The 19,631-nt window shown below is 48.3% G+C and overlaps 1 long non-coding RNA gene across 1 annotated transcript; it reads right to left on the reverse strand.

Moving 5' to 3' along the window:
* Positions 1-4,031: 4,031 nt before the first annotated feature.
* On the reverse strand, positions 4,032-10,174 carry LOC103561822 (uncharacterized). The gene is made up of 4 exons (XR_011525329.1): positions 9,878-10,174; positions 8,629-8,932; positions 5,488-5,706; positions 4,032-5,271 (listed from the first exon to the last, which is right to left on the reverse strand). It is a non-coding gene; the product is annotated as an uncharacterized lncRNA (long non-coding RNA).
* Between the last annotated feature and the right edge of the window lie 9,457 nt (positions 10,175-19,631).

Here is a 19,631-nt window from a genome sequence, read left to right on the forward strand (position 1 = left end):
AGGGAAGAGAGCATCTGTTCCGAGAAACTGCTGTTAAAAATGCAAGCAGTACGCAGAGCAAAGGCGGAGGTCTCTGCCGTGCAGGCCCCGGCTCAGAGAACGGGAGAACCCGAGCGGCCCGGATGCGAAAGCATCCCGTTGCCCGGAGCCGGCATGGGGGTCTGCCATCCCTGGAGGCCGCTTGTCTTTCCTCCAGAGCTGTGGCTCTCAGGGTCCCCGGCTCTGATGCTGACGAAGGAACATCCCCTGTAAGGGGAGAGGCACCACCCCACCCCACCTCTGCGGCTAACCATCCTCTCTCTCCCTGACCAGCCTGCCCAGTTTCAGCACGGGTGACAGTGCCCCCCTCAACACCTGCTCCTCCGTGCTCTGCCCAAGGGGTGATGGTAACTATTTTTGATGCAAAATAAGGCGAGCCAGGATCTCCAATGGGATGAGGTCACTCTGAACCCCCAAGTTTGAAAGGCCTACATTCATCTAGAAGATTCAGGGACCCCATTTGAAGGTGCCAGCAAAAGGCCTGCCTGCTGGACTGAACTGAGGCCCTGAGAGACACACGGCCTCTAAACACTCCCTCTCTTGGGGGAAGCAGTCAGGGACATGCAAGGTCCCCTCCTCAGGCCCCTCTGGCCACCTTTGCTGTCCACCCCGCCCCCAAGAGGCTGTTGGTCAGAGGGACGTAGTGTGACCATGTCCTGCCAGCACCTTTCCCATAGCGATGGCGTGTCTATTTCACCTCGGGGACTTTGTAGCCCACCTGGATTGTGAGCGTGTGTGGACAGCACCCGCTGTGCATTCCTCGTGGGTTAGCTTGATGCTATTCTCACAGTAGGTGCTTCATTGCTGTTTACGTTGGTGAATAATGGTCCTCAGGTCTTGCACCTCTCCCGTGAAAGTAACCCAGCTTGCAAACAAGAACAGAAAATTGAACAATCTTCTTTCCCGAGTCCCAGGAGTCTTTTTTGCCCCCTACTCTCCTGGTAGAAAGGATCATTTTCAAATCTATTTTCTCATAGTGAAATGGGAGTGATAATAGAACCTTCTTATGGGGATTCAACAGGTCAGTCATATAAAGCGGCTCAGCAGCAATGATTGCTCTTGTTATCATTACTGGATTGTTATCTCTAAGATGCAGCATGTTTTCTCTGGGAGTTCCATGAGCAAGATGGGAGCCCTCTGGCCCTCCCCTTTGAAGAGAAGAGGGCACCATGCCAATGTGGCTGACGCAGAAGGAACCCGGTGGAAGTCACATATGCTGTCGGCTCCTGGCAGCCATTTCTCAGTGACGGAGCATTTGCATTCCACGGCCCGTCTGCAGATCCGGTGGGATCTACAGACACATGGCTTTCCTTCTTCCGTCAACGCCGTGATAGCAGTACTGCCTGCAGCCCTGCTTTGGGTTGGGATGGGCACCGCCATCTGCCTTTTAGGCTGGGATGACTCATCCTCAGGTTCCAGGCGGGGGGATTATCAGCAATGGTAAAGGAAAGACCCAGCGATACCCGTGCTTCGTGAAGCCACAGCACCCATGGCCGGCCCTGAACTTCATCTCGTCTGCAAAGTTCAAGAGGCAGGTGGTCAGCCAGTTTGACTTTGCTTTTATGACGGCCTTGCACGAAAGACCTTTGTTGAATTACATTCTAATGTTGTGTCTTAGTCTTATAAAATCAAGGGTTAGAGCAATCAGAGTCATTTGAAGACTGTTTACCTGTCTTCTATAATATCGTCACAGAATACACTACTATTATTGCTGACCTTGAGATCCTTAGTCCTGGCCCTAGTAAGGCTATCTTACATTTGTAGTGGGTTCAGCAGGGCAAGTGCTGTGATAGGTGAATAAAGGAGGGGAGGAGCAGAAGTGATGGTGTGAGGCTGAGGCCCAGGTGTTTCAGGTGCCCGGGCTCCGTATCCCACCGCCCTTTTGGACCACACTGCCAGTGCGCTGTTTGATGTATAGTAACCCACACGATGAAGTCCTCCAGGAAGTAGGACCAGAGAAAAGCTTTCCTGGCCCGCATCCTTGCATCCAATAGTGTTTTCTCTTGGCTCCGGGCTGCAGGGAGCTCAGAAGCTAATGTGAAGATCAGTCCCGGCTTTCACAGTTTAAACTTCCCCTCTCTTTCTATTTCTTCTGATTTTCTGTCTCTTTTTTAATGGTCTGATTGTGCCTTTTCTGTGCTTTTGGGAAGTAAACAGGGAATACATCTTAAGAAAGATGACTCAGTCAGCTGTGCAGTTTCACCCGGTAGGAGAAAGGACCCCAGAAGCTTCCCTTTATTCCAGAGTTTTCATTGCTCTGCTCCTGTGGGAGAAATCTACTCAGAGTAGGGTTGCCAGATAAAATACAGGATGCCCAGTTAAGTCTAAATTTTATACAAATAATGAATAATTTTTAGTATAAATACATCCCATGTATTGCATACTAACTAAAAATTATTCATTGTTTATCTGAAATTCAAATTTAACTGGATGTCCCATATTTTATCTGCTAATCTGGCAACCCTCATTCAGAGCAACAAAGATCCTGGATATGTGACTAGCTTTTGCACCTATGCATAGAATAGCTAAGGAGAAAGGTGCAAAATTTTTTAAACAAGTTTATAACAGTGGTTAAAAACCCTGAAGATGAGCTGGGCACCTTGAAAGTCAAACTTTGAACAACTGGCCTTTGGAAACATTTAGGTTCACTGGCCGGAAGTTGGTAGTCCATGCCCGGGGGTGGTGTGCTCTCCTGAGGCTGGACCTGACCTGGGCTCGGGACCCTGGAAGACCATGTGGACCTGCCTGGGCTTTCCTGGGAGCTAGAGCAGCACTTGGCCGGATCGGCCTCTCTGCGGCGCACCGATGTCAGTTTTGGCCAGTTTTCCCAACCTTGGATTTGGAATTTTAAAGTGCAAATTTAACTCCTACCTCCACATAAAAGAAACCAAATTCTTTCTCCGCCCCAATCGAAAATGTCTGCCAGTTCTTCTGGGATCCCTGGGGGGATTTTATAGGACCCCCCAGAGTTCTCTCATGTCTCCCCTCCTGTCCCCTCGTCATTCACGTTAAGGGTGCCTGCCTGTTGCAACACCATCCATGAGTAAAGAGGGCATGGCTGCGGGCTCCCTCTGTCGCTGGGCCTCAACCCTGAAACCCCGTCGGATGACCTCATAGTCCCACACTTCCTCTGGCCTCACCGCCTGGCTGTGCCCCAGGGAGGATGCAGAGCACCATCCTTCCCGCACTCTGTCCCACTGCTGACGCGTGGGCCCAAGGCAGCTCTGCTCGGGCCTCCACAAGCCACAGGAGGACAGCAGCTCCTTCTGCATTTCCTGAAGCCCTCTCCACCAGGCGTAAAGGGCTCCTCCTGGGGGGCTGTCAGGGGCGGACAGCTCCTGTCTGCTTCTGTCCCGAGAGCAGAGCTTGCAGCTTCCTCCCTCACGCCAACCAGCGTGCCCTGTGGCCTGGTGTTTCAGTTCTTCCGACAGCTTGCTAGACCTGCTTAAACCTAAGAGAAATTCCGTGCGGGCAGACCCTAGAGCTCACACTGCGGTCCTCCTGTGTGTCTGATGCGGGGACGTGGGACAGCTGCAGGGATGCTGCGCTGTGGTCCTCACCTGCTGAAACCCAGCCTCAAGGGCGTCAGGCGGCTGTCAGACGCCACCTCGCCTCCCTTTGCTGCTGCTCTTTTGAGGACAAAGTCCCCAATTTTTCCAGTTTCCCTCTCCTCTACCAGCAGCCGACAGCCAAAGCTGCCGCAGGAGTGGTCCTGCGTGCGGGGCAGAGCGTCCCGCTGGGTCCGAGGCTGCGCCCCCCCACACAGACAGAGGCCCGCAGTGGCTAAAGACAGGCCTCACTGGCTGCTCCACAGGGCCCCCTTCTCCTCCCGTCCTTTCTCTCCTCTTGTGCAGGTGATGGACGGTGCGTACGCTGGCCTGGCCTTGCCCTGCAGGCGTCCCCCGTGTCTTTGTTCCACGTTAAATCCTGACCTGAAGGCACTTGGGGGGAGAGCCACACGGTGCGCGTGTCTTTCCTAAGGAAGCCGCCTCTGGTTTTCTCAGTGAGGTTTACTCGAGTGAACCTGCAGCCTCAGTAACAATACATATGCCCCAACTAGGAGGTCGGAAGCCCCTTGAGGACAGGTTCCCCCAAAAGCAGATCCTGAGACAAGGATTTGGGTGATAGTAGTTCTTTAAGGAAATGATCCCAAGAAGCACGGTGAGTGAGTGAGGAAGCGAGACAGGGAGGAGAGGAGAGACAATAGGAGGGAGCATTAATGATGTTCCTGCTGTGGATTCAAGAACTGGGGCTCGGTTCTGTTGGGGAGCCATGGACTGTCTGTAAGGAGAACACCTCCCATTGTCCCACTGAAGAGCACGGAAGCTGGGCATTTATCCACTGACTCCCTTCCTCTCATGAGCCATGCACGCCGTGGTCAGAGAGCACTCTGGGGCACAGAGAGGCTGGAAGCCGTGGCCCGGATGGGACCCGTCTGCAGCGACCTCCAGGGTGGGTGGATCACGAGCGGAGCATCAGCAGCCTCTGTTGGAGGGCCTGCACCCTCTTCCTCCTGCATCCTTAGCACCTAGACAGTGCCTGGCTCTTCATAGATGCTCAATAAGCGTCAGATGGATGAGCAGATGAGTGCGTGAGGACCACATGTGCGTGAACCAGCTTTGATGGTTCAGCCAAAGGCTATTCAATTGTCAAAAACCATCTGGGACCTTTAGAAACAAACTCAAACGTCAATGACAGCAGCTAGTAGTGGGCATGTCAAGATAACCTGCTTTCAGTTTGAGGTCCTTGACCAGAGGAGGTGGGGAGGAAGCAGCAGGGCCATCAAATCCCTACCCAAGCAGGGGAGTCTCCCTAGAACGGGGAATCCTAGGCTGGATGCATTAGAAGATAGTATTTTCATCTCTTTTCCTGGATGTTTCTGGGCACAGGGGACTCAGAACCCCACTGGGCTGCTCATCTCTTTGTTAGGTGGCTTTCCCAGTGAGACAAGTCTTTGTACATTGAACCACAATTGTCCTCCTAATTGTTCATTGGTTTCCAACAGCTTCCAATTCTGGCTTCATCACTGTTAGCAGTGTGACCATGGTTCAATGGCTCATGGTTCTGTGCCTTATTTTCCTCACCTGTAAATGCCCATGAAAATGCTGCACAGCATTGTGTGTAAGCACTGGACTCTGATTTCCAACCACGTGGATTCAAGTTCAGGTTCCGCCATTTACTAGCTTGACTTAGTAGGGTTTCCTTAACCTCTCTGTGCCTTGGTGTCCTTATCTGCAAAACAGGTATCATAATAGCATGGGTCATTGTAAAGCACTTGGTGTGTAAGTGTTAGTTATTATTTTATCTCTTAGGGTCTTGTATTAAATGAGATCATACATGTCAAGCTTATGTAGAGCTCGGTGCCTGATATGGGTTCATTAAATACCAGTATTATTTTTTTAACTGCAACAACATTAAAATACTCTGTGAATTATTTGTTCCTCCTACCTCCTCTCTTTTCCAAGTTAAACATCCATTCCTCGTTGCATAGATAATAAAGTTTCCACCCTCATCTACGATCTGGACGGTGCAAACACAGAGTGGCCATCATCTTGCCCTCTATCCGTTGACTGTGCTACACGAAATTGCTGTGGTTCAGGAACGTGTCCTTTTCACTTTCTTCACAAGCACACACATGTCAATTATCATCAGCAAATGGCATCAAATCTAAATATTTAAAAAAGACTGGAAAATAAAACTGCACGTTACAGTTTCTTCTGTGTCTGCAGAAATATAATTTTGTCTTTTGGTGAAATAGCCTCATTTTTTGTCCAACAAATACTGCCTCCTTGGCTCAATTTCAAAACAAACAACAGAACCTTTGTTAGAAACTGACTGAGAGATTGCGTGCCAGAGTGAGGCTATGGCTGAATCGTGAGATGACGGGAGAGGAGGAAAGCGTGAATGAAAAGGAAGAAAGAGGAAGTTTGTGCCTCTGGCGAATGGTCCCGGTGCAGGAATGAGGTTTGAGGATTCAGCTTGGACAAGCTTCTCCTCTGGCTGAGTCCTGGACACTGCCATCTATCTGGCATTAGCTTTCTCTGAGTCCTAATCACCAAATGCCCTTTAGAATTCCCTTTCTCCAGGTTTTTGATCTGTTTGAGACCTTGGGCCTTGGGTTGTATTGACTGCAGCCACCATCTTGTGTTCCCACCCCCCGAGGCCTCAGGGCATCACCCTACTTTCCCTCCCATGCCTCTAGAACTCCTTCTCAAGTTCTTCCATGAGCCTGCCTTGAATCTTAACACCCTCCTCTAGTCACTCCCTCTCGGGGACATCCATGCCTTTAGCTACCAAATCTAAATCTCTAGTCCAAACTTCCCTCTTCTCTTGGAGATCGGCCCACACATTTATAACTTCTAACTGGATATTTTTATCTAGATTTCCTGCTGGCCCCAAAACTCAAAATGTCCAACATGAAATTCTTTATCTCTTCACACTGCCAACTTCTTCCTCATGCTGCATTTCCTATTTTGGATAATGACACAACTATCTGAGCCTGAAAGTTAGGAGTTGTTCCATGTTCCTTTTTCCCCACCAGTGAGATCCCACTGATGGGATTTATTACAAATCTCTTACATCCATCTCGTCTTGTCCATATCCCCTATCATTGCCATTATTTAGACACTTGCCCACCTGGACCATTCAACAGCCTCCAAAAGATCTCCCTGCTGCCATCACCTCTCCACCTCTTCCCCTCTGGCTCCACCCTCCATGCAGCCATCGGAGTCATCTTAAATTGCAGACGTCAACATCTGCTTTGACTTGGTGTTTGCAGCTCTCCATCAACTGGACCCTCTTTCCCTTTCCAGCTATTTGTTAATATCTAAGGATCAATATCTTCCCCATTGAAATCAACCAATTAAAAATATTTCTTGAACACCTTCTGCATACTTAAGACTGTGTGAGGTCTTGTGGAGGACATAGAAGAAATCCAACTTCAAAGGGCTTTCAAAGCTAACACATGAAAAGAATTGTTGGATAATTAAGTGCTGGCTGGTGTGGTATAGACTAAAAAGCAATAGGAAGTACATTTCCCGTTGGTTTTCCAAGGTACATAAAAATACACAAATATGTGTCTGCATATAAATCATGCCTATGTAATCCCCTGGTAAAATGTGTATAAGACGAATTTGCCTTAGTAATGCCGGACGTTTACACCATGAAGAGGAAGGAGTTTACGTTCTCAGCGACAAGCCTACGTTAGTTTGAGTGCTTACTTCACAAAAGTACTTATTTTATTGCATACGTATCCTACTCTCATTTCAGTATGAAGGACAATGGTCTGAGTAATTGAAACCAAAAGTGGGCCATTGCTTACCCTTCTTAGAGGTATATAAATCAGACAGAGTCAACATCAGGTCAAGCAGGCAAGGTCGGGAAGAAATAGCACCCATACTGTGCTGTGGAGCAGGTGTTCGTTCCTCCCAAAGGCGTGTGGTGCCTACTCCCCACTGTAAGTGTATCTGGAGGTGGGCTAATTAGGTCATTAGGGTGGAGCCCACATGAATGGGATTAGCGCCCTTGTAAGAAGAGGCAGGAGAGAGCTCATCTCTCTCAGCCACGTAAGGACACAGGAGAAGATAACTGATCTATAGGCTAGGAGGCAGGCCCTCAACAGACGCCAGATCTGCTGGCATCTTGATCTTGGACTTCTCAAGTCTCCAGAACTGTGAGAAATAAATGTTTGCTGTTTAAGCCACTCAGTCTATGGTATGTTTGTTACAGCAGCCCGAAGTGACTAAGACAAACTCTTTATCATAACAACCTAAATCAGTGCATGGCCCGGCTTTAAGATACAGACACCCAGCTGAAAGCAGAGGTCCTCTCAAACAGGTGGGCCCGCTCTGCAATCTCATTCAGGTCCAGCTCTTCCATCATGAGGCCTGGCAGCCTGGCCCATTGGATGCTCCTGTCCTGTCAAATCTCCATGCAGAATTCCACAGGGAGGCCATGAGCACTCAGTTTTTATTCCTCAAAAGGAGATGGATTCGGCTTTGCAGAAAGGAAACCAATTTAGATGAAATAAGGTGCCTATTACCCTCCTGTGAAAACTGCTCTTAGGTAAGGCGTCAGAAGTCCCCGGAAGAGATATCCTCTCTCCTTGTTCTTGCTCATTAACTTGCGTGGGCTTGAAACAAAGGAAATTGGCAAGAAAGTGTTGAAGTCATGCTGGAGGGTTTCCTGGAGTGGCCTGACCTTTAGCCGAGGGGCCAGGAGGCTTGAGCCCTCGTCCTGGCTCTGCCGTCACCAGTCGTGTGTGCCTGGAGAGCTCCTTAACTCTGGAGTCTCAGGTTCCCTATGCCTCGTAAAGTCTTGCTGGTGATAAACACATTTTATGCGAAAACATTTCAGGAAGTTTGGGGCCCTAAAAGACGTAGTGTATCTGAGCCTCCTACCAGGAACCTTTAAAGCGCCCCTGGGCTATTTACGTCCGAGGGCCATAATCCCTCCGTGACTTTCCTCTGTGCCTGAGCTGACTGTCATCAAGTGGCACCTGCTCACTTGACCCAGTGCCAAAATTAGCTTTAAAAGGCTCTATTGTATTAGCATAGTGTTTTCAAGCTTTGAAAACACATTCATACTCACCATTTCCTTTAATCCTCACACCACCTCTTTGAAATGGGCAGAGCAAGTATGGTTCTTATTCTTATTTCAGGGACGTGGGGACTGAGGCTCAGAGGTCAGGAGCTTTTCACTTCTGTGGACTCCTCCCAACTCCCCAGCTTCTCTCTCTGCTTCGCGAAGGTTCAGTGTCAGTTTTTCAGATCCTTCCCGATCCTCTGTGCCTCCCAGATTAGAGCCTAGAAGCTTGGGTCGTTCTTGCCCACTCCCTCTAAAGACAATGTTCTCTCTTGCTCCTTTTAATCCCAGGTTTTTCCTAATTCTTCATCTAGGAGAAAAAGAAAAATCCCAGTCTTTCCACAAGCTTGCGTTGTCTGCCCACCCTGGGCCTGGCGCTCTCCCCATTCTCTTCCGCCCTCCCTTCCTTTCACTCTCCACCACTGTGAAATCATTGATTTAGCAGCCAGTGCTCCTTGGGTTCCTACCTTCTGCAGGGCACCATTTCGATGTCTAGTGGTGAAGGCAGCAGGTGCGTGCATGTGGGGGCAGCTCGTCGCATTTGTAAGTGGTTCGTCTGCTTTATGATGGCCCGTGTCCCCCCCCCCCACCTGTATTTCCAGTCTTGGGCGGTAAATTACATGAGGCCAGGTCCTGGTATTTTGAGCTCACTCCTAGTTGGTATATGGGGAGAGGTAACTCAACAGGGTTTTTTTTTTTAATCTTCCTCAGTGATTGACACGGATGTAAAAATGAGAACTGGGAGAAACACGAAACAAAACAAAAGATCTCAAAAGAAACAGCTGAAGAAATGGTGGAAAAACAAGATCACTTAAATTATTGAGTGGTAGCTGTTCTTTGGTCCTTATTTGTAAGACTATAGAGATTCCTCTGCACTCAGCTGCTGGCTTAACGGAAATTTTCTACTGAGAACCAGCTACGTTTACAAGTGCTCGTTTGTGCGTCTGCTGCATGAAGCTTACAGCGAAGTAGAAGTTAAGACCTTCCTGAGTCACTGGTGGGTAACAGTGATTTTGAAAGCTACAGAAAGCTGTGCCTTGTCATTTTCATAAAGCATTCCGCAGGGTAGTATTCACTCTAAAATATTAAGCTTATTAAGAATTTTTGGATCTGTGATTAACTTTCACAGCAAAAGCCATGTTGAGTAAATTAGGTACCAAATAAATCCGAAAAGATCGTGGAAAGTCATCAGCTAAATTAAGACCTGACAGCTCACACAAGATGAGAAGCAACGGGAATTAAGAAAAATAATTACCTTTGCTGCTGAGAAGACAGGTTTGACCCCGAGTGAAGCAACTCCCAAGGCATGTGTTTTCGAACAGACAAACCTGCTGTTCTGCTCTGCTGTGAATGGGGGAGGGGCAAGGATCCTTCCTTTCTTCCAATATTCCCCGCACACTCTAACGGAGAGAGCAGTGTCTGCGGAATGATCTTTGAGGCAGAAGGACAGCTTTGCAGAGTTACCCCCCATCTCTTAGCGCCCGGGGTGGGGGAGGGGCAGACTTACAACTCCCTTCTCTCTACTTTCCTCTATTGAAGAGGCCAGAAGACTAGAAAGGTCACCTTTTTTAGCCTCCTTCGCAGGTAGGAATGGCCATGTGATCCAGTCTGGCCACTGGGATGTGAGTGGGGTCTCTGGGTACAGTTCTGGGAAAGCTTTGGAAAAGGGACAGAGCAACTGCCATGGTCATCCTGCCGTTTGCTCCCTTGCCCTCCTCCTTCTTTGTGCTTGGAAGGTGGCCGGGAAGCCGGCGTGGAGGGGCAGCAGCCAAGTTTGAAGGGTGGCAGAACAGGAGGCCAAAACGAGCTGGTGTCTACTCTCGGGCGCCTTCCCACTTGAGAGAAGAATTCCTATTTGTTTAAGCCATTTTCAGCAGGGGTTTGTTGTTCGAAGTCAAATACAATGTTAGGATTTTTCGTCTCAGAGGATAATTCTTTAGCAGTGCTGTTGGGTTTAGTAGAACGAAAACAACACCACCGTTTGTATCCTCCAGGGTAAGAGTTTACATCAGGATTATTCAGACAATGACATGAGCTTTTCTGTAGAATTCAGGGCCGGTCCTGTGAGTATAGGCCGGTGTGAGCGCTGTTCTCTTTGGGCTGTTCAACCTCTCAGTCTGAGATAACTTTCCATCAATTCCAGTGGAGTTATTGAGAAAGCAGGACTCTGTCTTCCTTGCTGGCTAAGAATGACGCATCTCTGTTCACTATCTTGAGATCCAGCATTTAAACCCCTCCTGCTCTGAGGAAAGGTATAAAAATAAGGTGGGAGTTCCTGGCTCTATAACTTGCACCTGCCACACTTTGTTTCTCGCATATAATCCTGGAAAATGCAGCAAAGACAACAAAAATAAATTCAGACTTAAAAGAGAGGGAGGAAGGGAGAATGAGAGGATGATGAACCTCACCTGTGGAATACGATCTCCCGGGTCACAGTGTCTGCCGTGTTCCTCCACCTACATTTTGGATGCTTCTTGAGGACTCAAGTAAGAGGACAACAGTGGTCGACAGGGGAGGTGAACTGTAACACCTCTGCTCACTTCCTCTTTGTACGTGTCTACACGGAAGAAACACGGCTGGGTCAACTTTTCTCCCTGCCAAGGGCCTAGTTATACACATTTCAGGAGATTTTCTGTGCTAAATTATGGGGCACACTCGGGATTTGGTTATATTCCTTTTTGAGATAGGCTATGTTTCCTTTCCTCAACAAATATTTTTTGAGCACTGTATTAGTTATCTATTACTACGTAACACGGTACCCCAAAACTTGGTGGCCCAAAACAAAAATAAGCACTTGTTATCTCACACGGTGTTTCAGCGTCAGGAATTCAGGAGCGATTCAGCGTGGTGATGCTGGTTGTAGCCAAGAGATCAGTGGGGCTGCAGCCATCTGAAGGCTGAGGTGCCACTTCAGGGTGACGCGCTCACCTGGCTCTCTGCAGGAGGCCTCAGTTCCTCACTGGCTGTTCACAGGACGCCTCTCTAGTCAGTGCTACTCCTTCCCAGAATGGTTCTCAGTGGCTCCAGGTCCACTCCCCAGGCTCTCAGTTCCACTCTCTGAGTCATCTTTCTTTTGTCCTGAAAGAGAACCTGTGAGTCCAGCTGCATAGTTTCTCCACTCGCTTCCTCCTGTAGAAGTTTGGGAGTCTAGAGGCCACTTTTGTTTTCCTCCCATCTCTGCCCCTTTTACTACAAGCTGGTCATATTTCTGACAAGATGGTCTGTGGATCTGACAACACTGTGGGTTTTCTGTAATCCCATTGGTGTTCAGTCCATTGGATAAAAGCCACATCCAAAAATGGCTTCCAGATAAGCCTTCCCCTCCTTGAGCTCTGGGAGACGGCCAAGGGCAACATCCTTCAATGTCTTAGAAGCTCTACTGTTGGACTGAATAGCTCTCCAAGGAGCGAACTTGGGTCTTTCTGAGATCCTAACCAAGGACTTTGCAGTCAAGTCCTCGGCGTCATCTTTAGAGCACGTCCTTCTGAGAGCACCCTCAGAAGAGTTTGCTCGAAAGGGCAAACTGGAAACTTCAAATATAGCCCTTTCTGGCTTCTTCTCGTTTCTCAGTCTTTTCTTTAATTTATTCCTCTCCTCTTATATTTTATGATACACACAGCAAGAAGAAGAGGTGGCACCTTCACCACTCTCACTGGGATTCTCCTGAGACAGACCAGCCTGTTCTCAGCAACATTGTCTACCTTCCACTCTGTTGCTAAACTTCTTGCCACTTTGTAAGAAGAATGAGCTTTCCTCCAGTTTTTGATAGCTTTTTGCTTCGTTCCCTTGAAGCCTCACCTGCAGCCTCCTCAACGGCTATCAAGCTTCCACCACCAGAACCTTCAGGGCCCCTCAGGGTTCTCTAACAGTTTCCTCTACATCCTTCCATCATCTGCTTGCTCCCCGGTTCCAAACCCACTCCCATGTTTTAGGCTGTTATTTCAGCATCACTATCGCACTTCCAGGTACCCAAATCTGAATTAGCTATCTATTGTTGTACAGCAAATTACTCAAAAACCTAACATCTTAGGATGAGAACATGTATCATCACATACAGTTTCTGTGGGTCAGGAACTTGGTGATGGCTTAGTTGGGAGGTTCTGGCTCAGGTTCTCTCATGAAGTCAAGATGTCAGCCAGGGCTACAGTCATCAAGTGGCTGGACTGGGACAATCCGTTTCCAAGACACTCTCCTGGCTATTGACAGGAGGCCTAGTCCTAAGGCCGCTGCATGCGTTCATGACAGGCTTCTCCTAGAGTAAGCGATCCAAGAGAGAGCAAGGCAAAGTTGTAAGGTCTTTCATGACTTAGCCTCAAAAGTCACAAAGCGTAATTTCCTCAATATCCTACTGTTGGCATAGGTCAGCCCTGTTCAAAATGAGAAGAGACTGCACATGGGCGTGAAGATCAGAAAGTGAGGCTCTTTGGGCTGACCTCAGAGGCTGACCACCATGGACACTTACCAGAGCCAAGGTCCTCTCCAGGGTGCAAGTGGGGACAGAAGAAAAGGTCCCTTCCCTCAGAGAACATGTGCTCTAACTGGGGTGATGGGACACACGCACACATGAGAGAAGCATTATTCAATTATATAACCAATTGCTGGGACTGTGAGGAAACGCCCTCACTTGATGCTTTTCTGTATTTATTTCTTCTACTGGTTTGTAAGCTCCTGGCTGGGCATCACTCGTCTCTATTTCCCATGGGGCTCAGCTGGGCACCTTGCCAAAATAGATGCTTGGTAAATATTTCCTGAGTGAACAAAACCCTCCAGCAAGGTCAAGGGAAACTGGAGACTAAGAACAGACTGTTGCATCTCATGATTAAATTTTGATTATTTTAATTTTCTAGAAAAATGATTTCAACAGACTATTGGAATACAATGGAGATTACAGACGTTAAGGAGGTAGTGAGAGTGGACCAAGTAAAAGGAAGGGGAGAGGAGGGGGTCAGCTGGAGGGGAATTGGCCCAAAGCTTCTTTTCTAAGTTTAAGGGAAATCTGGGCATTTTTCTAGGCATGGGAGGAGTCAGAAGGAGGAGAAGAGAAAATGGGACTGAAGAAGGGAACATTGATAACCGATGGAGCAACGTCCCAGGAAGGGTTCACAAGCACAAATAGAGCCTAGACTTTGAAAAGGAAAGGAACCTTTCTTCCTCTGCAAAAGGATAGACAATAAAGAGACACTTTAGAAGGAAGAAAAGGGAAGTTTGATTAGGTCATGTTGAATGCCCTTGATTATTTTTCAGTGAAGTTGGGAGAAGATCATTCTATAGACCGAGGCGACCAATGGAGATGGGAGCTTGAGGACACTGGAAGGCAGAAAGAACTTGAATGGAGTGACCCCAATACTCCCAGATGGTGGAGAGGGGCCAGCTGAGGGTCGATCTTCGGGGTCTGTAGGAGAACCAGCATGTGCAGTGGCACGCTGCCCTCTGGCTTCACTCAGCACACTGTGAGCAGAAGGACAGGAAGTGGATGGAAAACAACAGCTGCCGACACAAACGACCATGGCTGGAACTCTCAGGGGACCGGGTCCATCTGACTTCCACTCTGACTGATTGTTCCCGTTACGTGGTTTAATTCCTTTCCTCTGAAAATCACTATGAACTTTGGGCTGAAAAGAAATGGCATAATGTGTCACTTAAATGTGTGGGGTGTAATGGGGAAAATATGGACAGGGTTTTAAATCTGTTTACCAATTCTGAACATGAACAATTTAAGATTCAGTTACTGATTAGTGTTGCTGCAGACCAAATAAATGATGTCAACACCCTCTTTAAAATCCAGCCCACCGGAAGTAAACACTTAGTCTTCATGATCTTCCATAGACACGTCCTGTAATGAACCACATAACCACATTTTACGGGAAATATTTTCAAGACTTGGAACTCCTGGGTCCAGTTCCAGCTCTGCTACTATCTATGTGACCCTGGGCAAGTCACTTAATCACTCTAGGACCTTAGTCACTCATTTATAAAATAGGAAACTGGACTGGACGCTCTCTAATGCCTTCAGCTCTAATATTTCGTGGTTCCATGGTTTCCAGCCCATCCAATCCCCTGGATTCTCCTCTCTGAGTGCCACACAGTAGGACACTGGGGTCACAGTTAGATGACCACTCACAAACACATCTGTCTGAGTCCAGTAGACATGCCCCACTTCCTTCCTCCAGATGGCCCTCAGCAGCTGGACGATCACCGTCTAGTTTCTCATTAAAAAGTCCTGAAAGGGGATCACATTGTTTCCCTTTCTGCCGGCCGAGGAGTCTGGGGGAAAGTAAGAAACACAGGTTTCTCTGACTCAGAGCTTTCCCCTCTGGGTTCACGCTATTTTCTTTCTGCCAAATTAGGCTAATCGTTCACTCGAGAGGTGACACATTCTTCCTGAGCTTTCAGATTTTTCTCCCACCCATACTCCTTCTCGGTGGGTGGGGGTGCCCCCAGCCAGATCACTTTAGACAATCAGAGTTGCCTTCTTGGAAAACCAATTTTGCTAGCTCCTCACTGAACGATCCGTTTCTACCACAGCCTGCTTTCGTGGTCTATTTTGCTTTTCGTAGAAGTCGCCAGAGAGATGGTCTCGTTCTCCAGTGCCAGAAAGTCTGCAACCTTTCTTACGATGTTCCGATCTAAGCATTCCTGGGTCTAGCCTAGGTCACCCTCGCCCTGTCTTAATGCTCGATTCTCCTGGAAGATGGGAAATTAAAGTGATTAGTCATCACGGGGAAGGATAACGTTATAAACCATTCCCACACTTAATAGTAATACTTCCTTGCATCTACATAGCTTCACATGGTTTTTATCTATATCATTTCTTTTCAGGATCACTCGTATTCCCTTCCTGCCTCTACCTCCTTTGCTAAGAAATCAAACCCAAGAGGGATACAGGAAGGAGGTACAGCAGAGAAGGCAGCCCGCCTGGAGAAGTGGGTGAGGCACTAGTCTTGGCAACCTGGGTTAAGTCCTGACTCTGTATCTTTGGGCAAGTCACACTCACTCTCTGAGCCTGGATTTCCTCATGTGCCAATTGTGGATATGAATGCCCACGCCACCCATGGGCTCCGGGCTGTTAGGAAGATGGTCATTTCTCACCTTCCTGTAACCAGTCAGCCATGCTCAACTTCCTGGATAAGAGTGTAAAGGAATTGCCAGTCAAAGGTCCGGTATTTACTCCTGGACAGAGCTACTGTCCTGGTTGCCTCGCCTCCTCCGGATCCTGGTACTCTGAGCTACGTGGACAACCTGGAAGAAAATCAGGAGGGGGGCTGGCCCCGTGGCCCAGCGGTTAAGTTCGCGCGCTTGCTGCAGGCGGCCCAGTGTTTCGTTGGTTCGAATCCTGGGCGCGGACATGGCACTGCTCATCAGGCCACGCTGAGGCAGCGTCCCACATGCCACAACTGGAAGGACCCACAACAAAGAATATACAACTATGTACTGGGGGGCTTTGGGGAGAAAAAAAAAGGAAAAAATAAAATCTTTAAAAAAAAAAAAAAAGAAAATCAGGAGGACCCTTCACCTCCTTCCTTCAAGCCTGGAGACAGCAGGACGACAGGCTTTCCTGCCCCCTCTCCTTGGGGCCTACCTTCAAAAGCACAGAAGACAGTCCCGTCCCCGCCCAACACCCCCGCCTGCTCTAGACCCCTCAGGAGCTCTGGTGCCTCCCCATTAACGCATCTCACTGCCCCAAAGCCCTCAGACCAGAGCCTCCTGGGCGTGGAGCTTGGGCTCCACCAGGGACCACAGCTTGCAAGCCCTTTGCTGCTCCCACCGATGCCTCACTCCTGCTGTAGTTTTGTGGCAACTCTCCTGGGGCAGGAAGTGGTTTAATTTCCTCCAAGTCTTTCCTATACTTAGAATATCCTCTCTTACAGCAGAACATGGTGGAAAGCATTGGTGTTGGAGTCAGAAAGAGTTTTATTTGGATCCACGCTCCCCAGGCAACGAGTTAGGCATGCTTTTTAACCTCCCTGAGCCCCGGGTTCCTGCCAATGCAGGACGTGGCACAGTGTGGAAGCTTAGGATGCTGAGTGGGACTTTTCCTGTTGTGCCAGAATTGGGGCTACACCAGAGGTGAGCGCAATAGACACTAAGCACTCGGCGTTCCAAGTTCAATAAAAGAAGGGGACCCTCAACCTCATCTATGGACCTGGAAGGATGTAGAAGTGGACCCCTGTGTCCACACGAAGGAGCTTGGAGGGTAGTGGAGAGGCAGGAGCTGTGGGGCTGCCAGGTGGCCTCTGGGCTACATGACGAGATGCCTAACCCAGCAGAAGAATCACAGCGTGTGCATGGGTCCCAAGGGGGATGCAGCTGCCCTTGGAGAAAGGGGTTCAGTGACAGAGGGGCTGCAGTGGAGCTGAACCCCACCCTGAGAAAACTGGGGTGCCGTCTGTGAGTAGAAGACCCATCAGCAGAGGCCACGAGCTGTAGACAAGAGCTTGGCCCAGAGTCTGAAGGGTGGAGAGGGGAAAGTTCAAAGGCAGGAAAGAGGGCAAACAGTGTGAAGAGCGGACTCCTTCCCTCCCATCCCGGAGCTGAGGGGAGGGGCGGGTTGAGATGGGAGTGAAGTTTAAAATAAGTCAGATTGAGTCTTAAATATCAAAATGAGATGCTCCAACAACCATAAGTGACAAGAGTGTTACAGAAGCTGACCAAGAGGTGTTTACGGCCCAGCTACCCAATGGGAAAGGAGGGTGCCAAGAGAGCCTGTTCAGGAGAAATTGGGAAAATTTAAGTTTTTAAATGTTTATACCCCACCGAGCTGAGATTACTCCCCAGTAATCCAGTTATATCAAATAATTGGTAACATTATTCTGGTGGCTCTTAAACCCTTTCTAGCTACTGCTTTCCCACCTTTGAGAGATTCTCTTTTTAAAAATATTTTTTCATTATTAGTCTTTCTGTTTGGTTATCTTTCAAATCTCTCTGCTCTTTCTTTCAAAATGCCCCATCCTGCCTAATGAGTTCTAGTTCTTTCCTCATTTTGATGAACGTTTTAAACATATTTATTTCAAAATCACTTTCAGAGTAGTCTAATATTTGTAGTTCTTTAGGTATAATTTCTCCTGTTTTTTGCACCAATTGATTATTTCTGAGCAAATTGCATTTTCTTACTTGCTTTCAGCTCATCTGCAATGGAAATTCTTGTCCTCAAGAGTCCTATGCACACCTGGGCTGAGGGACAGCCCTCAGCTCAGCTCTGTGATCACCTCTGATGGGGTCCTAAGAGCTTTCCCAATTTCTCACTTCACTGTCTCTTTCTGTGTCTCTCTCTGTCTGTCTCGTCTGTCTGTTTGTCTCTCTGTACATAGTGCAAAAGTCTAGGCGCACGGCTGCATCCAGAGAGACTGAGGATTCTGAGTTTTCACAGCTGACTCCTACCGATGACAGAGACTGGCACTTGGCCCCAAGCAGAGTCCTCGAACAGCAGACGGATTTCCCCAACTCCCAGCGTTGTCCAGGGACTCAATTCAATTCCCCACTTGTGTGGGGGCCTCTGGCCTCTGCTCTGTCCCCTTTCCCACACATCCCAGTCCCTGAATTGTAAGAAAACCTGATGTCAGGTATGGTTACTCCTGTGGGCAACAAAACCCCAACTCCACTCAGCACCAGGGAGCCCCTCTTCATTTCTGGCACCCAGAGCTTTCTCTTTGTTTTTGAACTTGACAAATGCTGTTAAAATATCTATCCAGTGTTTCCCTGTATTTGCTGGGGAGGGAGCTGAATCCAGGGAATGTTTTCTGTTTCCCATTTCTCTCGTTGGAGATGGGGAGCAAGCTTGGGAAAAACTTTTGTCTATAGATTTTTGGAATCTGGCAGCTTTGGAGGGAATTGGCACATAGATTATCAGCAGTAGTGACCCCACTGTTTTCCAGAATGGGTATGAAGTTAGGCTTGATGTATTTCTTCCCTGAGTGAATTTTGAAGGATGGAAAGACAAGAATTTAAGAGCTGTTCTCAGCACCGGATTTGGGGAGTTGTAACTTAATTCTAGAGGCTAGTGCATCTTCAATTTTGGGAACTACCTCAGTTTTGGGGCAAGACTTCTAGGCTGCAGTTGCTGAAGAAAGAACCCATGATCTGACGAAATAACACCCACCCCACCCCAGCCTAGCAATAATCAGAAGAGAAAGAAAGGAGGAGAAAAGCTTTTTGGTATGTGTCCCAGGAGTTCATTTTAATGTATGAAATTAAACTTCCTTTTAATCTATGAAAGTCTTTCTCAGCCTTTTTGGCCAGATAATTTTTTGTTACGGTGGACTGTTCTGTGCATTGTAAGCTGTTTAACAGCATCTCTGGCCTGTAGCACTCCCCCAACCCCAGTTGTGACAACCAAAAAATGTCTCCAGACATTGCCAAGAGTCCTTGGGCATTGGGAGGATCCCCCCTTCATCGAGAATATCTGAGCTATGAGAACAAGGGATTGTCAGTCTTGTCTAATCAGATCAATGAGTCATTTGACAAAGATGCACTGTGAGCTTTTCAAGCAGTAGGCCTTGGCACACAAAATGAGTTTAGATCCTTGCTGGGAAGTGTGCACAGCCTGGCAGTGGAGACAGATATGGGAACAAAGGTGGAGATTATGCCACAACATCACATGGGCAGTATCTGGGGACAGGCCTCAGAGACGCCATAACGCTTGGCTGGAATCCACTTCGGAAGAGGGATGGGGGGGCAACCCAGAAGCCAACGTGCAAGGTGATGAAGGAGGCTATGTTCTGGAAGCCCAGAACGCCAGCCTTTATTACGAGAGGGACACTTTCCTTTGAGACTTCCCAAGATTGCAAACACCATTATAATGCGGTTTTCCCCACAAAACTTGCTGATGTTTTAAATAGAACTTCTAAGCTATCACTTCATATCCTTAGTGGGTTCTACACATGGGGACCTGAAGTGTAGAGTCCGTGGGGGGAGAGGGTCCACACTCCTGAGCTCACATTCGCACTCTGCCCCTTACTAGTTGTGTGACTTCGATGGTGACTTTAACGCTGTCCCTCAGTCTTCTCAGCTGT

This window comes from Equus przewalskii, chromosome 13, assembly GCF_037783145.1.
Source record: "Equus przewalskii isolate Varuska chromosome 13, EquPr2, whole genome shotgun sequence".
NCBI classification, from domain to species: domain Eukaryota; kingdom Metazoa; phylum Chordata; class Mammalia; order Perissodactyla; family Equidae; genus Equus; species Equus przewalskii.